This window comes from Amblyomma mixtum, chromosome 3, assembly GCF_055824585.1.
Source record: "Amblyomma mixtum isolate Tamu chromosome 3, ASM5582458v1, whole genome shotgun sequence".
NCBI classification, from domain to species: domain Eukaryota; kingdom Metazoa; phylum Arthropoda; class Arachnida; order Ixodida; family Ixodidae; genus Amblyomma; species Amblyomma mixtum.
Genome location: NC_143014.1, coordinates 315,714,700 through 315,723,043, shown reverse-complemented (window position 1 = coordinate 315,723,043; position 8,344 = coordinate 315,714,700). Strand labels below are relative to the sequence as shown.

Sequence of the window (8,344 nt, the reverse complement as noted above, 5' to 3'; positions counted from 1 at the left end):
GAGGCTCTCAGAGCCGTCATGCCTCTGTATGTGAATGCGGTTCTTTTGGGGGCGAATCCATTCAACACGCTGTGAAACGACTCGAGACCGTATGTCCTTAATCATTTTGAAAGCTGCTGAATGTTCTTTACAGTGGCCTCCACTTTGTGTGAAAGAGAACCGTGGTAGAATCACACGTAGCTTTTTGCACTGTTACGAAACTTAACAAAAAGAAATTCTGCATCACGTACTGCTACCTCTAATGGAATAGTAGGGGGTAGTGGGGGCAATACTTTCTTTGACTGCTTTCGGTTAAGCACACAAGATCGTTACTGGGAGACCAGTTATGTTCTAAGAGGCCATTGAAGTCCTGAGAAAGCTCAGTAGAGGAGAGAAGTGTACTTACCAGCACTGTGCCATGCAGAGCTGCTGAAAGGCAACGGCCCATGTACAAAGCTTGGACAGAGTTCGTTGTGCCCTTCGTGAATGTTGCTGACATGGTTCACTAGACTCTACCATGATGCCGCAAGCAGCTCGCCATCCCCACCACAAGCGCAAGCGCAGCAGCACAAGTGGTTGATAATCACTGCAGCCTCCACCTGCGTTGCAAGTACGGCGCTGAACTGTTGAACAAAAGGAGACCGACGACGCAGTACGTCTGCGTACTCTGGCTGTGAGCGCGGCGCACAGGGCGGCACAAAGTAGCGAGCACTGCTCTCGCGCGGGGTAAACTACAGTACACGCGAACAAATTGTTGCTGACGCATGAGCTTCCTCCAAGGCGCTCGGTTAGGTTAGGCACCGACGGGTCCTTTGCCCCCTCCGCTGTGGGCCGCCGTTTCAATATTAAATATTGTAACCCCAGAGCGGGCAGTCGCGACGGGTGAGGACAAGATTCGCGCGTCGCGCGCTCCGGATGCTGTTCGAGGCATTGGGCCCAAATGGATTGTGATTCCTTAAACGGCGCCGTTGCAGTGTACAGCATGCGGCGTCAAGAAGGTTCCCCATGGTCGCAAAGGGCTAAGATAGTTCTTTCCACAAGAAAATGAACGAATGGTCAAGGGCGCTCGCAATTAGAGTTAGTGGCTTGAATGTAAGGCCTACTCTGCACGAAAGCGCGTCTTCTGCGCGATTCCGGCGGTACGGGGTCAACTAAGCCTGGCTCTGGTGAGCCTTAGGCCCCGCCCACTTGGTTATACCTTCCAATGTGCACTACGAAAGGATTAAATTGGACGAGAGCAGGAGTAGTATGTGCAGCTCCGCGCCGCTACCGAAGCTGGTAAACGAGGCGCGCAAAGAAACGAGTGGAAGGTGCACGTCGCGTCTCTGTCTCGGCAGCTTTCTAATTGCCTTTTCTTAACTACCTTGTATGTTCTCTTCCGTCCCTAGTAAAGGATTTTCGTTAAGAAGTTCGAAGTTGACTGCCACAACACGCAACTTTTCGCCGCGTACGTAGCGTCAAGTGTAAAGAAGAGCGTACGTAGACTCACGCTGTTCTTTATACTGCTGACTGACTTACACGATCACTGACCATCGTGCCATAATCGTTCATCAGCGATTGCAGGGGTCATCTGACAAACCTTACCTTGATCCTTCGAAAGTTAACGAGCACTTGGAGGGGTACTTGGGTATCCTTGCTGTTTCGCGCTTGTAAATCGAGGCGCGTCAAAAACGAAACATCAAAGCGCGTGGTCCCAAAGCACCAAAACATGCCTAAACTCACCTGGCATCATGTGGCGCCGCCAAGTATCGCTTTTCTTTGGCTTGTCGGTTTGTTGTCTGTTTCTCTACCTCACTTGTGTGATAAAAGCTCACCAGCGGTTTCAAAATAAATCTTACTTTCATATTCACCCGCATAACCTTCGTCTGTCACCCTAAAAGATACCTGGCTCCATTTGTCCTATTTCGTCACCACACGTGTTCTTCCGAGAGTGGCCTGTGGCGGCAATACCTGTATTTCAGTTCGTGCTTTTTTTTTCTTACAAGAGCTTTGTTTACAGTACGGTTGGTGTTTTTGTGATCAGGAGAAGGTATCGTACCTTTGTAAGCCTACTTCAGTTTGTCCTCAGTGTCCCCTTAAAGGGCCTTGAAACTGCCAGTACATTCAGTACGCTTGCGGAAGAAGAACGCCGCCTGGCTCTCGTAGCCTTCGAAGGGCTCGAAGTGTTGTCCTTGGCAGAACAGCGTAGACGTGGTTTCTTTTAGACTGCGCGCCAACGGCTCCTTCGGCTTGGTTCTGCCTGGTCTGGACTGCCCCCTCACGTCTGTGCTAGCTCCTGCCAGTGCATATTTTTGGCTCTCGTTTGGTGCTCGGCGCTGCAGACTACTCCACACTACCCCGGCCCCTCCCGGACTAGGCGTCTTTCATTGCCAGCGAGGTCTGTGTGTGGCCCGTCTCTTGCCTGCACTGCGTTCTGAGGCCAACGTGGCTTTCACGTTGCTTCATCCTCTAGAGCTGGGAACCTCCGAGTTAAGCCTTGGAATCGTGTTGCACGATTGGTGCTGCGTTTACCTGCGCGCTTGCTGGCAGCCCAAGTGCTTCCAGCTGAGCCCTCTGTGGGCTTCCTCTTAGCGCGGCTGTGTGCTGACACGTGTTTCAGATTGCCAGCTCTTGTCTTGCGCGCTGGTGATGTCTTGCTTGTGGGCCTGCGTTTCGACTCCCTGCTGTGCCCAGCCCTGGTAGCTGGCGACCTGTGAGATGGTGGCACAGAACCACTTTTGCTACGTCATGCACGCGTTGCCACTGTTTCCTAACCGTGTTCCTTTTCATTCGAAGCAGCCGTCCCCCTTTCCCTGAGGAAAAGGTCACAATTTTATGCCACTAGACTGGTTCACTTGAAGGCTCAGGTTTTCTTACAGCTTTTTCCGCGCCACTTTCATTCTGCTTAGCTTGAGGTTCAGTGCAGTTTGGAGTTGAGTCTTCCGAGTTTGCAGCTGCCGGAGGTGGCTTCCCAGGCACCTCCTGCATCCTTCTTGCAGCAACCGGCGATGGGGAGTGATCCAAAAGGATGATCTCAGTCACAGGAAGGGAAACACCGGCAGCACAAGGTGGCACCTTCTCTGCGCGATGAGGACTCTTAAGGAAAAGTCTGTGTTAAAATTACATTTCGGATATATTGTGTTAATTACATATTGATTTTGTGTGATTTGTGACATACAAATTCAGGAACGCGCTCGCACACACACGCAGACGCACACCAGCGCACAAACACACACAGGCACGCGCACACGCACACACACACACGCACACCCAAAAGCCCTCCCGCGCAGAGAGGCATAAACACAGACACGCTCTTAATTGGCTCATAATCGAATAAGGCTATCAAAATAAAGGCCAGAAGTGAGCTGGACCGCACATGGCACATTTAAGTTGTTTGAGGGCGAACCGAGTCACTGAGCTCACTACGCAACGGTCTGGTCCAGGACCCTCTTCCCAACCACTTCTCCCGAGGACAGAAGAGCAACCGACAGGGGGAATTCTTGGACCCATTTGAACACCGGTGAGTACCCGGCGGCACTCGGGATCGAACCCAGCGCCTCACGCGTGCAAGCTTAAGTCTATTGGCAAGCAAGGACGCAGCGCCAGCACGGGTTCGCCCTTTCAACAGGGTTCGTACCTGAATTTATTACTCATTCGTGACGTCGTTCGGAAGTTACCTCTATGGACTGGACTAATCGAGCCTTTCTTGGCTTGGTCGTCGAACTGAGACGTCAAGTGAAGCCCTCTAGCGGCTGGAGCCTTGGAATATCTCTCAGGTTACATAAATTCAGAGACCTCAGCTATTTTTCGAGTGTGGCAACGTCATGTTCGTGTTAGGTGTTCGTGTGACCGTAATCTAGAATGGAAGGTCTTCTCTTTTATCGCGCATGAAAAAACTCCTTCCAAAGACCCATTGTCAGGTTGTCGTCAAGGAAACATGTGGTCGTAATCACTTCATCCATGAGTGAAATCGAGTTGCATGGACGGAGCCTTCCCAAAGCTTCATCCGCAGTTGCAAATAGTAGTTAGTGCTGCAAGCTCCTTTCGAAGACAATGAATTTGAACAAGGTGCCGGAAAAAATGCGCAGGGAATTTAAAACTAGGACTGCACACTCATGCCTAGGCAAACTTATGGAGCATGTCATCCTCAACAGGCTCCAAAACTATGCGGAGGACATCAACCTCCTACCTGAAACATTGTTAGGATTCAGGGCCCAACTATCTACCCAGGACATACTCTTGCAGCTTAACAAGGACGTAATTGAAGCTGACGAGGGAACAGGAACGAAAGCAATATTGGGTTTAGACCTTATTAAAGCTTTCGACAATGTCACCCACAAAGCCATTTTGACAAACTTGTCAGAAATCAGCCCCGTAGAAAGGACGTACAACTACATCCGATCCTTCCTCACTAACAGAACAGCAGTGATAACGGTCGGAACAATCTGCCCCGATCACACTAGGAAGTAAAGTAACGCCAGAGGGCTCCGTCCTGTCCCCTTTCCTTTTTAACCCCTCCCTCATCAAATTTCCCCCCAAACTGGCTCAAATACCAGACCTACATCACACGTTTTATGCAGATGACATCACACTTTGGGTAACCAAAGGATGCGAAGGCTACATAGAAGACACACTCCTAGCAACAGTGGACATCATTGAGGCATGCGCATGGGAATCCGGCCTCACTTGTTCTGAACTCTTCGTGATCCGTCGTAAACAAAGAGGTAGGCGTACCACGACTCCCCCCCCCCCGCACATACACGTCTATGTTAATGGACGATCTGCCAAAGAGTTACAAACCATGAGAATGCTGGGGTTGTATTATTTACAAACAAATAGAAAGAATACTGACACACTCACTTAGTTAAAAGGCACGGTAGAAGCGACGGCGCGACTAATCCGCCGCATAGCTAATCGCAGACAAGGGGTGAGGGAAAGAGATTTATGCCGACTAGTGCAGGCCTTTGCGCTAAGCAGGATACTCTATGCCACCCCTTATCTCAAATTTTCAAAAGCAGAAATGGACAAATTGGATAGCATGATACGGCAGGCCTATAAGGCTGCGTTAGGACTCCCACTAAATGCCTCTACCGAAAGGCTTATAAGGTTAGGAATACACAACACCTACAATGAACTGAAAGAAGCCCATTTAATGGCTCAAACAGCGAGATTAGGCCATTCCAGAACTGGCAGGAGTATTCTTACCAGGCTCGGAATTAACTTTAAACCTACGAATAAAGATGCTAAAGTAGACTTATCCCGCGACTATAGGACGGCCCTACTAATCAAACCACTCCCAAAAAACATGCACCCCTTACACCATTAGGGTAGAAGACAATAAGTACTTTCTTCTGGGCGAGTTGGTTCATAATTTCCAAAGGTAAAAGACTTGCGCAAACAGTAGAAGAAGAAGGAGACGGTACAACAGGACAGAGCGCTCTGTCCTGTTGTACCGTCTCCTTCTTCTTCTACTGTTTGCGCAAGTCTTTTACCGGTAGAAGACAAGCACGAGCCAAAGCCTTACATAATAAATACAGACAGTGCGCTGGAATACTTTATGTAGATGCGGCAGAATACAAACATACCAATGCCTTTGCAATTGTGGCTGTGAACGAGAATGGTGTCCACATCGTCTCGGCAACAATCAAAACGAAATCCTCTGAAACGGCAGAAGAGGCGGCTATAGCCCTCGCCCTAGTGCATACCTAAGAGAGCATCATACTCAGCGATTCCAAAATGGGTATCAATAATTTCGCAAAAGGGCGAATTACAAACACCTTCCTCAGAATCCTTGAAGCAACCAAATTCTCACCAAATTATTCCGGATTGATATGGGTCCCAGCCCATTCGGGGAATCTGGGGAACGAGGCAGCCCACAATAAAGCCCAAGGTTTCGTCGACCGGGCAGTGGATGAGTCTGGCTCCCTGAATTTCACGAGGGACTCCATGATCACATATGATCTCACCAATCATTTTAAACTAGAGAGGAGAATTTTCCCCCCTCCGGGCAAAAGCCTGACTAAAGAACAAGAGGTTACGCGGCGTCGTCTACAGACCAGATCGATACGCACCCCATCACTCCTCGCGCACATTTATCCAGATCTTTACAACCCAAATTGTAAACACTGTGGCCAACGAGCCACCTATGATCACATCCGGTGGGACTGCAAAATAGAGCCACCTCCGGGTGATCTAGTTACTGCTCCTTCTCTCGAGCGGTGGGAGACCGTGCTGGCTATCTCTAACCCCAGAACGCAAGTTTTGGCGGTGGAGTGGGCTGACAAAGTCGTCGAGGGCTGCGTACTCTCGACCACTTAACGCGGCCTCTTACCAAGCTCTTTCCGGCGAATAAAATCTTTTACAATCAAGTCACCGGTCTTGCTCGCAACGTGCCCACACTATCCCCAGTGCAATTAGTCGATGCTCCTAGAATCACAAGAAAAGGTATACATCTGGGTACAGGAGGTGTCATTGCTCGCGAATTATTGTTGTTGCCTACCGCAGACCACAGCAGAGTGTTTTATTGTCGTTCTCACGAAGCAGTCAACAAAATTACGTTAGATCGCATGCCACAATATTTAGTACATATGTGCACCAAACTAAGTTTAATTTCATGCACAATTTGGCAAACAGCTTTTTTACCAGATCTTACAGGTGTTTCACTGTTTACTCGCAGAACCATTTTCTTAAAAACAAAGTCAAACAATGAACGCGATATTTAAAGTAGAACGAGAAACAGCTCCTCTAATACCACAATACCGGTGAATACCGGTAAAACAGGTGAAGCGGTGGTCCCGGGTTCGAACCCGGACTAGGACGAATTTTTCTTTAACTACGAAGTTTCTGAGAAAGCTGTATAGCTTTCCTTTGCAGCCGTATGGCTGCGCTTGGGTGGATGCCAATGAGTAATTACTTCCTTATTACAAATTTACTCCACCTTGGGGGATTCCCCTAAACATTTGACCAACAATGCCATGTCCCTGCCTCTACTAATATCAGCAACAACTACACCGCATTCCTCTTGTAAAATGTATTTCTGTTTATTGCCTACATTGCAACAAACCTGTACGTTCATAAAAAACACCAACACTGAGGGCTCTCATCAAGGTCCGATGGGACGCAAAAAAAGTCACAAAATACACTGGTAGTGCGACAAACACTGATAAGAAAAGAATGTAAGATTACGTTTCTAGCACAACCACTGATCGCAAGTACAGCAGGTAGTGATCAGTGGCACACAAACGCAAACAACTTCATAAGGAAAAGCGGCGCAACGAACAAGCACAGTGTTACCGACGACAAGAAAGCACTTATCCTTCTTTCTAGCGCTGATCTTTAATTCAAAGAAAAACGAAGGAACGGGCCCAGATCGCTAACCCTGCGCACAGCTTTTTTCGCACATGCTGCGATGACTGTCAGTGCCAAACCCCAGAAATTACTGCCCCCAAATGTATGCTTCAAGCAGCCTACTTCCCGTCCAAGGGCGAATTATCCACAGCTCACTCACCAGCGGTGGAAAATGTCGCGCGACTGAAACATGGGTCGTTTGTCGTCCTTCCGCTATGTCCGGCACCACTGTAGTCCTGAAGCCGATGTCCAAAACAGCGAAACCCAGCTGTCGCTGAGCCTGCCCCATTCTAGTGAGGCACACTCGCCGAAGCTACAGCCTGACACACGCAGTTTCGACACAACTACAGTGTATCAATTGCTCGAGTTTTCTCACCAGCCGTAAGTAGGGCTTACAAGTTGTTTGTGTTTAAGTGCAAAAGATTTAAGTAGATTTCAAACCGGGTTCGCTGTCAAAACATTTTACAAGAGACGTTTCAAGGCCGTGGGCAGGCGGCATGCTCACCTGCTGTAGCCCATTTGGCACTGAAGTAATGGCAGCAATCTGAAGGACCTTTTTATTCATTTCATTTTTATTGGCATTTCAATTTTATTGACATAATAAAGATGTAGGCAGGCTCAGACAAAAAACAATATTTTTTTTTCACTTGAATTGAACCCTAGCCCCCTCGACATGTGAGACAGCGAACATACAGCGTGCAAAATTACGTAAGTACTTGATAATACTCTCAGAATTGTAAACAAACAATAAAAGAAGGAAAACAATACACTTTATATAGTATCACCTTAGCGCCATTGGTACGTAAGGAATTTGAAATTCGCGGCATGGTATAACACAACATCTGGCGCCCGATTCGAGGTCCAAAACATGGGATGAAACAAATTCTCGCTCTCGAAGCGAGTAAGCGGCAACATTGGCCTTTATGCACAAAGACAATGTTAAAATGTTAGAATAGTCCTTGAGCATGGGCGCAAAAACGCACACTTGCAAAGCAACGCATCAAATTATTTCGCAAAAGCTATCAGGTCACGAGGAGCG

At 48.3% G+C, this 8,344-nt stretch overlaps 1 pseudogene; it reads right to left on the bottom strand.

Moving 5' to 3' along the window:
* Positions 1 to 2,054: 2,054 nt before the first annotated feature.
* LOC149355688 (uncharacterized) lies at positions 2,055 to 2,946 on the bottom strand (annotated as a pseudogene).
* Positions 2,947 to 8,344: the final 5,398 nt, after the last annotated feature.